This window comes from Pipra filicauda, unplaced genomic scaffold (assembly GCF_003945595.2).
Source record: "Pipra filicauda isolate LSUMZ 115617 unplaced genomic scaffold, ASM394559v2 scaffold348_size1222971_pilon, whole genome shotgun sequence".
In the NCBI taxonomy this organism is placed as follows: Eukaryota; Metazoa; Chordata; class Aves; order Passeriformes; family Pipridae; genus Pipra; species Pipra filicauda.
In genome coordinates, this window is record NW_024104474.1 from 452,265 (window position 1) to 470,312 (window position 18,048).

The following is an 18,048-nucleotide window of genomic DNA, read 5'->3' on the forward strand; positions in this document are numbered from 1 at the left end:
AGTGGTAGGAAACACTTTGAACTGACTTACTCAATGATGACTAAGCGTTTCTAATTTAGGAATCTGCTTAAAAGGGGCTGCTTTTGCCAAAGCAACGTAATTCACATTAAAAAGGTGCTGTAGCTCTTTTCCTGATCCAATTCAACCACCCCATAACTTTTAGCTGCCTTTCTTTAAAGTGCCTTGGCAAGCTGTGACTGTGGCAGGCTAAGATGCTGAGGCAGCAAGACTCAAAACTCAGCATCTCTCAGCTTCAGACACTGAATGTAAATGTAAAAGTCAAACTTCAACCTCTGTCCCTTTTATCAGGGCTGGGTATTTCCCAGGAAGATCAAATATTCTGAACAGAGACAAACTTTGAGGATAAAAGTCTCTTTGATTTACAGATTTATAGACTTCTGTCTGACAAGGTTATTTACATTTTATTCACAATGAAAGAAGTTTACTTCTGATGACAGAAAAATACGTAGGGGATGTATCTAAAATTCATGCACTTAAATAAATTGATTACATTCAAGATGAGTTAAAACTATATTATTGATTTCTTTTCAGGAGGCCCATGTACAGTACTGAATACAGCTGCCTAAATTGCAGGTTTAGATTTTTGAACTGGTCATTAGCACAGAAATTAAGATACTTCTGATACTAAAAATAAACACATTACGGGCAAAAAGCCCTTCATGACACTTCATGGAGATACTTTTAATTTTCTGGGCTGAGGACTGCAAAGGGAAGTTGTATCCAACCTGTAAATCCAACTGCAGTAGCACAGAACAACTTCTGTTGAATCCAGAGGTGGAGGTTTGGGCAAACAGTGCTGGCCAGGTCAGGGTCACAGTCAGAATGTTCAAATCAATAATATTTCAAAGCTATCCTAATACTCTACTTCCAGCCTAGTCCTGTCTTTCCTTCAACCCCCCCCTGCTGGAATTCTTTCTTAAAAATTCTTTCTTGGCAGGAGTCAGGCTGGTAACACAGGTCCAGGCACAGGCTTTGTGGTCCAGCCAAACATTATCTTTGCCTCTGCCAAGGCAATTAGAGTAAATGAAGTGAAGCTGCAGAGACCAGATCATCAAGAGTAAATCATTGCAGAGCCTTTAACCTGGGAACACCTACAATTCTGAGGCTAGGGATGCTTTTGGACTCTGATCATTCGTTGGTATTTTAATTTTACTTTAGTTCTGTTTTTTTTTTTAAATAGTCTGTAGTCAGTAGCACTTTTGACTTTAACGGTCTGTTACTTATCCCAATAATTTTTTTCTTAATTTAAATAATCAGAGCTAGGGTCAGAATGAGATATTTTCCAAATTATTCCTTTGTAAGTGGTGATAGATACTTCCCATACATGGTATTGACTGAATGTCTGTTTGAATAGCTAATGAAAGAAAAGTATTGATTTTGTTTGTTTTTCTAACTCCTGTAATATTTTTTTTTTTTGCTTAGTATAGCCCTTGTTCTTTAAAAGCTTTTGCCACGAATGTGTGGGGAAGGCAAAGGTGTTTATCTTATTGTTTCTTGCATTGAATCATATGGATCCCTGGAGATTGATTAACCTAGAAAAAGTGGAAGTATTTCTTAATGGAATATATTGGTTGTAAATAAAGCCTTCATCCTAGAAGGTAATTTAAAGCAGGTTCCAGTGTAGTCTTTATGCTTTTTTTCCTGTGAGCAGTAGTTGCCTCTGATGTAAATGGCAGCAAAATGACAGACAAATAATCATTTAAGATGCATTTAATTTTCTTGGCTCTTTCTGCTCGTGTGCAGAAGGGTAACCCCCACCCTGTTGATCGTGTTTGGGTCAGTGAGAAAAATTCCTTGATGGAAATAAAGTAGTTTAGAAAGTGGATTTTTTTTTTTTTTTCAGTTTAGTTATTGAATTTTTTTCTAAAAAAAGTTTGCTCAAATCAGAAAAGTGACTATTTTGTCACTCAGATTTGAAATGTAACAAACAACTATCAGAAATTTTTGGCTTTGTTTCCTTTGATATTCCATGGTATGTGTAGCAAGATTCAATCTCAGTGACTAATTTTAAAATACCCAGTTGGAACGTTTGAGCTTTTCAAGCTTTGAGTTTCCTTTTCTGTGAAATCAAAACTTCAGTTTTCAGGGAATAAACTACCAGCAAAAGGCTGTGAAACCATGAGCAGCTTCTTTAGGATGTACTTCTGTGGAGAAACTGGGAGAACTCACATATCTGCTGCTCCACATGGAGCATACAGTACAATTTTCCAAAATGTGTTTGGCTTGGCTGGTAATAAGGAAGTGCTCAACAGCTGCTTTTTAGCCAAGAAAAAGACTGAATATCACTGATATTTGAAGAAGAAGTTGCAGTTACACTCTTCCTTCGTGGTGCTGCTCCTCAGGAGCAAAGGTTGCTGATTAGCAAATGGTAATATTAATTTACAGCATGAATACTTAATTCTAGGTTTTGCTACTTTTATCTGTTAGATGTGTTTGCAATAGTAATGCCAAATTCTTGGTTAGGTGACATTCATATACTGTGTAACATATCACATCTAATAATGCACAGGAATGAAAAGATTATTTAAAAGGAATCCCAGAACAGTGTTCTCTGGTCTCTTGCAGCAGAATAATTGAGGTCTGTACCACAGCCCAAGTTCAGCTGGATTTATCCCTTTTAAAGTTAATTTACTACAAGAAGGCTTTGGATTTTTTTTTTCTTTTCTGTTTTCTTTCAGATTCTTTTACCTCCCTCAATTATTGTACAACAGGCAAGAATTTAATGCTACATTTTAGGGCAGAGGACTCTAATTGAAAACCTGTAGTGAAGTGGTTAGGGAATCAGTGTTTCCAAGTTCTAGATTTTACCCTGACCTTCTAATCCCATTAGGAAGTCCTCTTCAAGATGTTAAAACCGAGTCCTCCACATGGTTGGAATGTGGAAACAAATCTCACATCAAAGCTTTGATGTTTCCACTCAGTGCGTGAAACATGACGTGTTTAAACGACGTGGTGTTTTACAAAACTGTTATAATCAAACAAATAAGTGGAGAAAACTTGCAGCAAAGCCCCAAAAGTCAAAGGGATAACTGTGGATTTGCATAAAAGCCCCCTCCTATGCGTCTTCGATAACTGCAGGACTATCTGTTTTGTGACTTGATGCAGTTTAAATAAACTGAAAATAAGCTGTGTGTAGGGTTTTGTTTTAAACACAGAAATGATAAATTCTCGTTTGCAACAAGATGAAGTTGATTTGTGAAAGCATTAACCAGCCATGTGGCTTACCAGAGAGCAGCCACACGTGGGAGAAGGGTCTGGAAACACAAACTTTTATATAAAAGGTGAGAAATGAGACCTTAGGTTTTGTTATTCTGCTCCGTGCAGGTGGATTATGCACTGTCCAATGGATTGTGGCTGTAGAGGCAACAGGAAACCCAACAATAGTTGTTTGGTCTAAGAATATTGCTTTAAGGGGTCTTCTCTGTGCTCTTCTACCACCAACTGTCAGAGAAAAACTATCCAAACCTGCCTGCTCTGTGCATACCTAAACTCTAACCCAGCAAATAAGCCTGACTATCTTTAAAGAAAGGGGTTTTTTCTGTTTTTCTCTGTCTGCAGGCCTTGCAGAGGGCTGTCATGGCCACACTAAAATGTTTGATGCCAGAACGCATTGGAACGAGCAGAAACGCTTCCCGAGTGCTCGGGGTAAGTAGAGTTAAAAAGTATAAGATTATATTGAACAAGTGAAAAATCGTGAGCCCTCCCTTTCCCCCCAAAAGAGCTGTTTGTGGTGTTTCCTTTTCCAGTCAAAGCCAAGCTTGACTGGCACGTTGTGAGAAAATTTAGGTGACTGTGAAGGACTTCAGTTAATGTTTTATTGTCACAATTAAGCAAACTGGTTTATAAGAAGCATTATTAAAGTTGAATGTTATGAAAGGGTGTCCCTGTCCATGGCAGGAGATAAGAACTAGATGGTCTTTAAGGTCACTTCCAACCCAGGCCATTGTGTGACTCTGTGAGGTAGAACAGTTTTTGCCCTCCAAAGTGAAGGGACATGAATTTTGTGCCACTGGAATTGGACAGTCAGTTTTCCTGTAAGATGTTTAAAAATAATTAGTCTAAAACCTCCTGGCTAGTGATGATTAGTGACAAAGGATGAAATGTTTCTTCCTGGTTAGTTAGAGCCCAATCATAAATTACTGGAATTCAGTGTTAATCCTTCCAATGCTGACAGGAGCAGACAGATCCCAGCAGTGCTTAATGTCAACTTTGGGATGTGCCACCTGTCTTTGATAAAGGTGTTGGAGTCTATGACTCTGTGATTGCATGGTTAATAATTTTTTTTAAGGGTTAACATTATAAAGTTAGATTTCTTGACACTCTAAGTGTTTCTTAACGTGGATTCTGTTCTCAAAACCATGGTCTGTGCAGTTTCTTCTTACACCATGAGGGTCTCTTTAAATTACAGCCTTACAAGAACATGGGATTGAATAGAGTTGAGGTTTTCTGGTTTTACTCTAAAAATAGATTGAAACATAAGAAGAACAAGAAAGTTTCACATCTAGCTTGAAGCTTCTAATTGCACTAAAGCTAACCTTTTAGAAGGGCAGATAAGAAAACAGATGTACCATTTTCATGCTTCTACCTTTTTTAGACAGTGATCTATATTTGGGAATTTCAGCCTTTGTGGGACTTGTATTACTGTTAGGTTTTTCTCAGCAGTGTGTTATCCTTTGGAATTTCAAAATTTAAGTCCACATACCCATGTTCAGTAGCTTATACTGGGGTCTACACTGATTTTTCATCACTGTGACTTAGGCTGTTAGTGTAATTCAAAATCATTGCTGCTTACTCCATATTTCAGATGTACTCTAGTGTTGAAAGAGGTGATGTGTAGAAATAGTTCACTGATAAAAATCACTTAATGATTTGTTTAATTGGATTTCACAAAGAAGCTTAAGATGTCTTCAAATGTATTTATTGTTTGGCATCAAGGAGGGGTGGAGCTGTCAGTGAGGAGAGTTTTTGGGGTATAAATTGCGTGTCTAGAATTAATGTTAAATGCTTGCCATTTGAAATCAAAGCAGTTTGGTAGGATGCAGGAATTGCACAGAGATTTTTGTTTCCTTTTTCAATGAGTTAAAATTTTCAGAGGACTTAAAGAAAGCATTTCATCTGAAATTTTGTATCTGTATAAACATTTTGTCTTCAAACTTCTTGCTGCAATATTTATGTAAAATACAATATGTGACTGAACAATTAATGTAGATGCATTTCAGTATGCAGAAACATATTCATGAACATTTATTTCTGTGTTCATCTGAATTAATTGTACAACTGAGCTGTGGATCCTTCCCGGATATAAGTAAAGCATCTTTCTTTCATCCTTGTCCTTTCTAATGAAACAAAAAAATATACTGATCTATTAACCCCGCTGGAAGTTTTATCACAAACAGTTGGGGGTTACTTTAGCTAATATGACATCTGTGCATAATTATGCATCCCATCACTCTTCCTTGTGCTACTCTGCTATTCCTCAATTGAAAGTGTCAGGGCAATACCACAAACATAGTGGTGCTGGATTTTAATCAGTGCAGACACAGTAAGCAACTGTTCATTAGCAAGATCAGAATAAAATAAAAATGCCTTGAAATTATAACTTCTAAATAAAAAGCTGATTTTGTTGGTTAAAGAAAACGTTCTCAAAGTGTTCCTTATTCTAGGTGTATTTTCCATCTGCCTCAGTTGATAAGGAACTTCTGGCAGTCTAATGAATTCTTTGATCACTCTGTCACTTCTAAAACTACTAAACCTGCACTTTAACCAATTTGAAATATATTCATACACATCTGTAAGAGTTTCTTCAGAAAACCTTGTTACAGAGAAAGTCTCAACTTCTTTTACAGAAATGGATCAAATCAGAAAACTCTCCTATTTGTGTTCACATGGAAAAGAGCAACTGAGTTATAATCTTAGTATTGGATTAATATATATGTTGATCCTCTTAATTTTGGTTTGTTTTAAATTCTGGAAGTTCACCTCAAGTTTTCCATACAACTCATCTTAAATTCACGTTGTATACATCAAGTAGCAAAGAGAGGAGCATAGGGGAATTAAATAAGGATACTGATGGCTTGCTTTGCCGTGTTGAAATTCTCCTGGGAGTGCTGCCTGTCTACGTGAAAATCAAAAGGATAATACAAAAGAATGAAATGTTATTATGACTTGAGTGATGATCAAAATTGGGAAATGAAGCCATGAAGGCTGGCAGGTGAGATTCAGTTTCTGACAATACTCAGTGGTTCAGTGTTTTCTTAGGTGGCCATCATCATACAACAGTTTATCCTCAACTACTTCCAGTGAAGACAGGAAAGGTTTGCAGCTCTGTGGTGACACATCCTTGTTTCCCTGAGCTTTAATTACAGTGGCCAGACATTTCCTGCTTGGGATCAAAACCTCAGAGCTCTGTGTACAAGCTCAGGCAGTGATGTGGAGCATTAACCAGAGCAGTTTGCCTACTAAGTAAACCCAGGCAAATATAATACAGTATTCCTTATTATAGAGACCACATGTTTTTGAGAGAAAGGTGTTTTTATGTTTCTTGGTATCTGTCCTAGTTAGGACAACTGAGACCAGTTCATCAGGGTATGGGTGTAACCCAAAACTGTGTATTCTATAGCCTTCCATGCCATTTCCCAGAAACTGTTATCAATGAACCATTTACACCATCTGCCCATAGAGCCTGACTCCTCAGGCTATAAACTGGGTGTTAAGAGGCCTGTGAGATAGGAGGATGCTCCTGTCCTCACACCCTTTGTGGAACTCCCCGCCCTGAGGGAAGTGCTGGGCATTCCTGCCTGAGCTGGAGGATATATAATCTTGGAGTCTCGGAACATTTTTAACCACTCTGTGGGATCCAGAGAAAGACTGCAACAGCTCTTCCCCCAGCATCTCACTGCAATCACCACTTTGACCAGACTGCAACAGCTCTCCCACCAGCAGGTTCTTCCCCTCTCCCTTTACTTTGGACTCAAGCGGGGCCCAAGGAACACCACTTTGTTCATGCCCCAGGGTACTGGGTTATACATTTGGGTTTTGTGGGTTAAGACCAATTGTTTGTTTGATTGATTGTACTTACTGTATTATTTTAGTAAATTGTTATTCTGATTTATAATCTCTCCTTTGAGTTGAGTTCATTTCCCCTGCTGGTTAACTGTTAAACCAGCACAGTATCACATATATTGAGCTCGTGAAAGTGTCATTTCCAACAAAGAATATAGATGCTGTAAGCTGGTTTTTGTTTTTTTGTTTTGGTTTTTTGTTTGTTTGTTTTTGGTTTTTGTTTGTTTGTTTGGGTTTTTGTTTTGTTTTGTTTTTAAAAGAGGTTGTTTTCACCTCCACCCAGGAATTACAGCACTCCCCAGGGTGACTTTATCATTTGCTTCTGCCTGAGGAGTCGACCTCAGGAACACTGATCTGTTCAGAAGGCCTGTGCTAGAAGGTCTAACATTGAATCTCCTTCCTTTGTGTGCCCACTGGGGTGTTTTGTGTAAAATATCTGAAAATGTGTTATGTCAGAGAGAATGGTGGTTAGATGAAAGGTAATAGTAGTCAGATGAAAGGCCTATTTTCAAATTAACACTGTGCTGGTAGTTGAGGTGAACAAGTGTTGGGTGTTTTCACCCTTTAGTCTCTGTGGTGTTCACTGTCCTGTGTATCCATGTATTTAATGAGAATGAGAGACAGAATAACTCCGTAGTCTCATGTCTGACTCACATGGAAGTAGTATAAATATTTGCAACAGGTATTTTATGATCTTATGCCACATGGAAAACCACAGAGAGAACGTGTTTAGAGGATGTGCCACTGGTTATCCCAGCATTCTCCTGGAGTGTGACTGCCAAGGGTTCAAATCTGTTCGCATAGTTTGCCCTTGAGACTGAATTCTGGTTAAAAACATGAGGGCTGTTTTTCTCTGCATCAACCCCATATCCTCCTCTCTTTCCCCCCTCCCCAAGTTGAATTAAACCTAATTTGTGGTTTTGGCCAAAACATGTATTTTCAAGATGACAGAAGAGTATTTGGTGTTCAAGTTATTTTGAAAAGAGGGGGAAAATAACCATGTAAGCAAGTTAAATGGTAGTTTTCTTTGTTGGATAAGGCAGTTACAAACCCGCCAAATAATATAAAAATACCTATTGACATTTACCTGAAACGGGGAAATGTCCTTCAACCATGGAGATGATGCTGTTTCAAATCTACTCACTGACACTGAATCACTCTAAAGTTTCTGTCTGTATTCCTTTTATACCAAAAATAGTAACAGAATATATGAGCTAAGTGGTCCTCAGTGGCATCCTTTAGAGTGAGAATGTGGCTCAAACATGTCCCTTCACTCTGTTCATGTTCTACAAGCTACAATTTGATGTTGTATCTATTTAGAGAACAAAACAATTGAATAAGATAGACTATTGTTTAAAGCTTTTCAATAGTCACTTAAGATTCAAGCACAGATTCTTGACAGACCTTGAAAGAGAAGACGAAGCCATCTGGACAAAGACTGACAGACAAAATAAATAACAAAAGATAATTTCACATGAGTTGCCAGACTGATTTTCTTTGTGACTTTCAGATACAGCAGGCAAGTGCCTGCTTCAACTTCTGGCTGTAAATTCTGAGCAAATACCATCCAGTAGGCATTTGGAATTTGAAGTGTGATTTACACCATGTACCTGTGATATTGGAGGGAGGTGTGTTTTAAACAGATGAACGTGAACATTTTAATATCCACTCTGTAGATAATCAGCCTAAATTTGTCATGACTGAGAGGTGTAGATGATTTGTCTAATTTCTGAAACAAATTACATTACCAGTCTTTTAGGATATTGTAGAGAGAGACCAGAGGAACAAAAATCTAAGGATAGGAATAGATAAGGAATAGATATTGTGAACTCAGCAATTTGAGAGAAGCTATTTTAATACTTTGAGGAATGGAGTGTTTTGCTGAGACAGCTCTCACCCACTTGGATACAATGAGGCCTTGAACTGCTTATTCTGATATGGTGTATTTGCATTTTCTCTTTGTTTCCTACCACACTTAAATAAGCTGAATAAAGTAATGGGGTAAAGAGAAGGAATGTTTTAAATCTGAGGTGGTGAACCACCAAACTAGCACTTACTAGCAACTTGATTTTCAGTCAAATGTCAGAATGGTTTTTTTGTCACTACACTGCTCTAAGTAACCTTCAACTAAACATCATGTGAGTCTATATAGTCTCTGCAGGAGTCTCCTAAATGCCCCTGTTCTGTTCAAGCTTCCAAAGGTATGGCTGCTTATGTCCTATAAGCAATTATCTCCTTGTCCAGTGATGCATCCTGTGATGCTGGAGCGTTGTGAATGTAAAACCAAACTGGTTCCCTCCCAGTGAACCTTGTTTTGGACCTTGAAGACATTTTATAAGTTATTTCCAGAGGGTTTTTTTTTCTTTCTATTACATATTTGGTAGCATCCATTTCAAATGCAAAAGCAACGTGGTATGTCCCCAGCCAGCTGGTTAGATTTCCCTGGGATTTGGGGAGGGGAATGCATGATGTAGTTGGTAGACAAATAGTACAGTGCAAAAATTTATATTCCGTTGCTCCTCTCCAGTACAAAATCTTAGAACAAACATTACATGCCCCACTTGGGCAGTTGTTTCTCGACTCTGAAGAAAAATTGGCTAAACTGAACATTTGCAAGCGGTCCTGTCACAAAATAATAAGATTTTTCTCTATGAACATACATGCAATCTACCTAGAAAATGGCTCAAAGTGTAGCATCTGGGTAACTGTTTTTTCCTCTTCTCCCTGCCAAGCACTTCCATTTCATAATGTCAGATTCAGATAAGCACATTGTAGCCTGACCATTGAATGCTGCGCTGACATTAAAAAGCAGGTTTGGGAAACAGTTTGAGAGTCTCTGGAGCAGCAGATTTCAAACAGGGGTGCTGCAAAGCAGAGAGGGGAAAGCAGCGTGTTGGAGCGTGTCGAGTCTTGAATTTATGAATGTTAAGACAGAATTCCATTTATCCTTGGTGTGAGTTCATCACAGTCATTTGTGCCTGTCTTCCCGTGCAAGAATAAAGAATGGAGTGGTGTTTGGGGCAGGGGGGTTATTTCAGGTCGGTGGTTATTATACACATATGGCAATATTTGTTGAATGTGTGCACATCTTGAATTGTGATTTGAGTGAGGGTTTTTTTCCCAAATAAGTGGAAATTTTAGTGAAGAGCTGCTTTAAAATAGTGGCATTTCCCTCTGTATCTGTCTTTAAAAGCAGCACTGTATTCAATATAGTGGCTTAAATTTGTTTTGCCTCAGCTCAACAGGAAAATAACGGGATAAATATCTTAAGGGGAAGTGGCAAAGTAATAATTTGAAAAAAATTCTTATTAATATCAGTGGGTCACTGTTTATGATCAGATGGAATGCTATAGCTCTAGGTAAGGTTTTGCATGTTTTACCCACTCCCAGCTGCTTGCATTCAGCAAGTGCATTCCTGTAAATGAACGTAGAATGTGAACATTAAGCTGCGTGTCTTGTTTGCTTGAGCCAAATTTTGATTCCCAAACAAAAATTCCTGTTGCCATCAGAAAATAATTGCTAAAGTTTCATTGTCTGAAAACACTTCTGTACTGTCTGAGCCTGCTTTTTGGCTGGCCAAGCCAAAAAATACTGTGCAAATCAGATCTCTGCCCCGTGCAGATTGCCTTATTAATTCTGCTCAGCCCTTGCTTTCCAAAAATCAGTGCAGTGTTGTTTTCTCATCTCTAACCAAATATTCATCGTTAATCTGCTTTGGAATACAGCATGGTTTGTGACAGGTCAGTAATATATCTGACACAAGCAATCAGGTGAAACATTACTGGCAAGCAGGCCAGAAAAACAATTTTAAAAATTAAGAAGGGAATAAAATATATGTATTTTATATATCTGGTTTTTATATAAACAGTTTACAAAGAAATTGTTGTCTGTTCTGAGAAATCTTTTATGTACTGATTGTAATGGAACTGCCCCAGTGTAAGCTGCTGTCATTCTAACAAGGAAGAATGGCTAAGGCTCTTGTTTCTAATTTCTGGGGTTGCTTTTACTTCAACATGGAGAACTAATTGAAAAATAATGGATGGTACAATGCAGAAATAAGTATTTTCATCCATAATCAGCATAATGGTGAATTTGGACTCCCATGGGAAATTTAGGATTTTTAATAACCAGGGATAAACACCTGGTTTAATAATGAACATTTTCACCATTTTGAGAAAGTGTTTTCTGGTGTTTCCCTTATTTGGGATTTTTCAGCTTAAAGTTGATCTGCTTGAGTTGATCTGCTTGACCTTGAAAAAATACTTTTTGTGATGTTTTGGACTTTTCTCTTGAGACATCTGTCTGGAATAAGAAAGTATAGATTCTACCTTTGTGTGCCTCTGCAAATTTTCATTTTGGAGTTAGTTTATAAAAGAAGTTTCCTCATTTGAGAGAAGAGGAGATAAGGTAAACGAGGAGTTTCTTGGCTGCATCCACAGCAATGACAATTTTTGGAAAAATATCAAATATTGACTTCAGTAGTGTTACACTGATTTGGTCTGGCTGAGAATCAGGTGTATATTGTTATAGCAAAAAGGCCAAGAAAACCCATCAGACATTCTTTTTGGGTAGTTTCTGCTGAATCTGTTGTATTTTCTGTTTCCCTTCACTTCCAGGTATTTTATCTGCCTATTGCCATAAATGGATTCATAGGGAATAGTAATATTAGAACAAACTCATATAGTATTCCTACTCCCTTATTCTTGCAGCTTTATTTTTAGCTAGAAGACTTCCTCAGCCTGACATGGTCATGCTAGATTTGACAGATATTATTCCATTAAAGTAGTTTCTTGCTCACCAGGTACTTTTAGCGAAAACCTGCCCTGCAAACCAAGAACAAAAAAACCTCACAAACAAAGAACCCACATATGATAAAAACAAGCCAGAGGTGAACATCTGCTTCTACAAGCCAGGATGGTTTGTTCTTGAAGAGATCCTTCCTGGTGCAACTTCTGTGAATCACTGGCACAGAATCCTTTTGATGTACTGTGTTGCCTTTCACTTAGAATCACAGAATCAGCTGGGTTGGAAGGGACCTTCGAGATCATCAAGTCCAACCCTTGATCCAACCCTGCCATGGTTCCCAGCCCATGGCACTGATGCCACATCCAGTCTCTTCTTAAAAACCTTCAAGGATGGAGAATCCACCACTTCCCTGGGCAGCCCACTCCAATACTTAATTACCCTCTCTGCAAAGAATTTCTTCCTAATATCTAACCAATACCTTCCCTGGCACAGCTTAAGACCAAGCCCTCTTGCCTTGCTGATCATTGCCTGGGAAAAGAGACCAACCCCCAGCTGGCTCCCCCCTCCTGTCAGGGAGCTGTAGAGAGTGAGGAGGTCTCCCCTGAGCCTCCTCTTCTCCAGGCTGAACAGCCCCAGCTCCCTCAGCCTCTCCTCACAGCACTTGTGCTCCAGTCCCTTCCCCAGCCTTGTTGCTCTCCTCTGGACCTGCTCCAGCCCCTCCATGTCTTTCCTGAACTGAGGGGCCCAGAATTGGACACAGCACTCCAGTGGTGGCCTCACCAGTGCTGAGTACAGGTGGACCTGTTGGCCACACTGTTCCTGATCCAGGCCAGGATCCCATTGGCCTTCTTGGCCACCTGGGCACACTCTGGCTCCTGTTCAGCTTCCTGTCAATCCAAACTCCCAGGTCCCTTCCTGCCTGGCTGCTCTCCAGCCACTCTGTCCCAGCCTGTAGCGCTGCAGGGGGTGGTTGTGGCCAAAGGGCAGGACCCAGCACTTGGCCTGGTTGAACCTCATCCCCTTGGAATCAGCCCAACTCTCCAACCTATCCAGGTCCCTCTGCAGAGCCCTCCTGCCTTCCAGCTGATCAACACTCCCCCCCAGCTAATTATTTTACTCTCCATGTCAGTTGTGCCATATATCCTTAAAGGAAAACATTTCTTGCCATATTGATCTTTTCGTCTGACAGTAGCACAAATTAAGTGAAAAACAATCCCTAGATGTGAAAAAAAACCCCAACAAATGGAAAATGCTTTTCTCCTATGAGAGTACCTGATTAAAAAAAAAAAAAAGATACTTTTAAAAATTGTCGCATTTGTTTTAATTCAGGTCCCCCTGATTTAAAATAAAATACATTTTAAATTTATCTGAAACACATGCAACCCCCCATTGACTCCTTTGAATCAACTGACCACCCACTGAGATTTAGGCAAACTCTTGGAAAGGGAGCTCCTGTGGGTATGAAATAAATGCCAAGTGCGATGTGTGTAGGGAGGAGAGGGGTATTTAAGCTTGGCTTTCTGCCCATTTTTAGGCATCTTTGTCAAATAAAAGACACTGGTAAACGGTGTGGCTGCTGCAGGAAGCAAACCTCAACAAATTCCAGCCCCTGGGCTCTGGACTAGCCATCTGGATTTGGCAACAAGGAGGTTTTTCTCAACTTTATCTTTGTTAATGGGCAAAGCACTGATTTAAAAAAGTCAGCTTTGAGTTAAAACAGAAAGATGTTTTACTTTGTTTTTATGGTGCTTTGAAGATTAAATACATGTGATTTCTCAGATCTCTTTGTTTCCCCCTTATCCCTACTCCTTCAGTTGCTGTTCTCTAGGGTCTGAGACCTTGTAGGGAATGCTGTTCTTAAAGATGAAGGTGTTTTGCACTTTGGTGTTTTGCCTTTTGCTGCGTAAGTACACTTTGTACACACCCAGGTGCCTGTTGAAGGCAACCCTGTGTTTGTATCTGGTTGAAAAGATAACGCTTTCCAAAAGATAAGTTTCTTTCAGTGCTGGTTTCAAATCTAGCAGCAACGTTTGAATTCAGTTTATTTGACTATCAAAGCTAGGGGAATGGTGGAAGGGAATAAATAAATTGCCTTTTCAAAACTGGGCACTGATAAGTGCAATAAAAGCTTTTTGAGTTGTGCTGTTTACCAGGGCAGCAGGGTGGACTCAGGGGTGTGAAAGATGTCAGGGGTGTAAAAGATGTCAGTCAGTTCCAGGTTCCTTTTTCCCTGTGGGGCAAGAAGGACACTTGAATTGCTTAAAGGGAGGACTTAATACCCAAAATTTCTGTATATGCTGTAGCAATATAAATGAGTGAAAAATGGAGCATATATTTCTTGATGTAATTTAATAATTTGCAGTTGCATTGGGATGAAATTTCCGTAAAGGATATCAAATAACAAGTGGCATATTGTAAATTAATCACCAAATACTTAGGGCTGAAAATAATTTTTTCTCCTTTGGTGGGTTGTATCTCACTTGTTCATGGTGGTCCTTCTTGTACTTCCCCTCCAAAGGTAAACTGTTGCACTAGTCTGTGGTGGAAACTACAGTGCTGCACGTGGTGGGAAGGAATTCAATGGGTCCTGTGTTTCTAGTCCTAATGGAAGGGAAGTGGAAGGATCCTTTTGTGAGAGTTTGTGTGGGGGAGGTTAAGGATATCCAACATTCCTCGCTTGTTTTCTCTCCGAAGAACTTGTATTAGTATTTTAGGTGCTTTGCACCGTTCTTTTGTCTGTATCATAACACATTGTGAGGAAAAAGGGGTTTCTTTGTGTTGTTGTAGATAGTTGATTCTGCAATTGTTCTTCTGGAATAATTTTACTTTAGGAGGCAAGAATTGCTGCTGTGTTTCCCTGCGGAGACTCGTATATACCAGTTACCTGTTACCCTCTTACTGTGCTTGAACAAGGATAAGTGTTGGTATTACGTGACTGATTATTTCCTTTGCTGTATTCTATGTTTTTCTTGTAATATTTCTCTGGAATAATAAGATGATTTTAGTGAATAACAATGAAAACAACTACCACTTGAAATGGGAAGCTGGCAAGGTGTGGGAATATGTTTTGGTGTACACATTTGTGTTACTAGAACGTGTGAATCTTCATCTTTAGCAAACCTGTGGGGCTTTTTTTTTTTCGCCTTTTTTTTTTTTTTAATTTTTTTCTTTGCATATTAATCACTGCTAAATGCAGAAAAACCAGGATACATTTTGTGTTGGATTTACACTTACTTCTATGAAAAGGTGGATTTGGGGCATTCAATAACAGTCCAAATGCCTGTAATCTTATGACACAAAATGGGTGTTTTCTCTATATGGAAGAGGGTTGTGATATCACTCCCAATTTTTTACAAAGGAATCCTGTTTATCATCCTTTCCTTATATTATTATTGTACTTTTCTAAGATGTTTTTTGTCTTATTTCTATATGAGGAAGTCTGTTTTTTCTCCAGCCAGGTGAGCTTCTGTTTCCAGTAGAGCTTGTTTTTCTACCAGAAGTGTAAATCTGCTTCGTGACTTTCTTTGACTCTGTCGGTGAGAGGAAGTTTAATATTTCTTGCCATATTGATCTTTTCCTCTGACATTAACACAAATGAAATGAAAAACAATCCCTAGATGTGGGAAAAAAAACCCCAACAAATGGAAAATGCTTTTTTCCTATGAGAGTACCCGATTAAAAAAACCCCAAAACACACTTTTAAAAATTCTCGCATTTGTTTTAATTCAGGTCCCCCTGAATTAAAATAAAATACATTTTAAATTTATCTGAAATACATGCAACCCCCCCATTCCTGGAGGGGCTTAAAGGTTGGCAGGGTGTGTTGCAGGAACAAGTTAAGTACAGCTTGTATCTACCTTGGGAACCCAAAGGTGACTTGTTGACCACTTCTAGGTATTTTGGCTGTGATTCTGTTTAAACTAATTACTGCAATTTTGTTCACAATTAAGTAGATACTCAAAGGACATCTGAAGCGACATCGTCAAGTGAATTTTTGTTCCATGTTTTAAAATTCAGAAATCTCATTGACTTCAGCACACTGGAGCACTGAGGAGCAGTCCTAAGGGAGAAAGAATGGCATCCATATTTTGGGCAGAAAGATGTGGGGCCAGATAACACTGCTGAGTTTTCTCCATCAAGTTCATGAGTCCTTTCAACATATTGCAGCTTTTTCTGCCTATCCAAGTGGCTCTAGAACCATCACAGATGTCCACTAGAATATTAATTATCACTAACTCAGTCATATATTGAAATGAGATACCTATGGGTATGCTCTAATCACAAGAAAATAGGTAACAAGTATATAATGATATTGAAATAATTGTATTAAAACACAGTACATATTTGCTTGTTAAATGTAATATAGTGTAAACTGAATAAAATAGTCAATTCACTAAGTACCACCTATACCTTAAATCACCGATTTCAATCCTCCATGTATTTTCAGTGATTAGATAAATAGCATGCAAATATGTCAATTTAACCAAAAATAGTAATGTAATTTTCAAGCGGTATTTAAAATAGTATTCCAAATTATCTTACATCATATGTGAGAGAGAAATGCAGTGCTTCTCTGGGGACTTGTGAGGCAGACATGCCAGAGAGGAAAGACCCAGATTCTACCTTAGAAAGGCAAAACACAGTTAGAATTTACCCATGAACTATGCAGAAATATTATATAAATATTTGTTCTGTAATCATGTGGCATCAATTCTATTCAGTCATCTGGCATCTACCTTAATACAAATGACTTGTTTTACTATGGGATATACCCACCATGGAAGTTTCATACCATACACATGGAACAGGGATACCAACCCTACAATGAATTCCAGTTTTATTTCTAGAACTCTCTTTTTTGCTGCAAACTGCGCAAATTCGCCTTTTGGAACCATTTAAACCCTAGGAATTCTGCTTAAGTATGGTAGGATTCTGTTTAATTAAGGAATGAGGGAAAAAGAGCCAACTTTTTTTACGTAGGATAACGTTTTGTAGGATTGGTTCTGGCAACTCCGTCGCTAAGTGGTGCGTGTGGTGTAGGGTGGTGTGGAGGGGCTATGGAGACATCTTTAAGCAGCTGATCCACATCAGTGGATCAACAGGAAGATATCCACATCTTTTAGTTGTTACTTCCACTCTTTTTCACTCTCCTTCTTCCCCAAGCACATCGCAGTAGACCTGCAAGCACAACTCCAGATGGAGGAAGGTATCGAGGTCAAACCACTTCAATCTCGCCTTCAAAATGCTCATTTTGTGCGGTGACAATTGTGCTGCTTGAACAATTTGCAAGTTGAGGTTGAGGCAAAAGCGTTGCCATTTATTTCGTCAAAGGTGAGCGAATGTGATGGTCTGGAAAGGCAGGGCAACCTGGAGAACAGGTCTAATTATAGCTGCAGCTTATTTCAGTAATATTTCAGGAACGCTGGTGGGAACTGTCACTTCTAGCAGAATCTTGTTTCTTGCCCACAGTATCTAGAAACATCTTTGCTTACTGTAGCAAACAAAATCGTGTCCCTCTCGTAATCTCAAAACACCAAGGAGAGAGGACAACTGGCCTGTGTGTCCCATCCAGGGACTCCATGCAGTCTTTTCCCCATCAGGATATCTAATCAACTACAAGTCCCTTCTGTGACCTCTTTTGTAGACATGCCAAGGTCTTGTCTGATTACTTAAAAATTTCGGACGGTTACAATAAAAATCTCAAACCTTTTAAAGTAAAAGAAATCTTGTCGTTGATCTCAATTCTCTGTATGACAAGGCAAAAATTAATACCACGTTGCTTAAACTGAAATAAAAACGATAAAATGGGTGGCAGGAAAATTAAATTCGAGTGTAAATGTTCTATAATTCCAGGGAGGCTCTTTTATTTCACCTGTTGTCTCCATTAACTGAATGCAATTTCCATTACAGAACCCCCCTTTTTTTTCCTCGTGTCATTTGTAAAAATAAATGCTGTTTTGCTAAAGAATGAGAATAAATCAGAAGGGAGGAGTTTAGGTAGTAAATATTTGTGGAGTTTATGGGGCTTCTGGTGGCTTACTAGTTAAAATGTGTGTTGTTTCAGATTAAAATAGAATGTACTGCATTGGGAAAAGCTATTTAAGGAAAGCTTGTTTTGTCTCTGCTATTGAGAGCGTAGAAGTAGGTGAAGACTGATCAAGAATAATTGGGTATGAATATTTCATCCATGAAGGAGTTTTCAGTGTAAAAAAATAAGAC

The 18,048-nt window shown here is 38.7% G+C and overlaps 1 long non-coding RNA gene across 1 annotated transcript in view; it reads left to right on the top strand.

The window, feature by feature from the left end:
* Positions 1-3,603: 3,603 nt before the first annotated feature.
* The window catches only part of LOC120323820, a 100,315-nt gene continuing 85,870 nt past the window's right edge, over positions 3,604-18,048 (top strand). The window contains exon 1 of the long non-coding RNA XR_005564691.1: positions 3,604-3,666. This is a non-coding gene — a long non-coding RNA (uncharacterized LOC120323820). The remainder of the gene's footprint in view (positions 3,667-18,048) is intronic.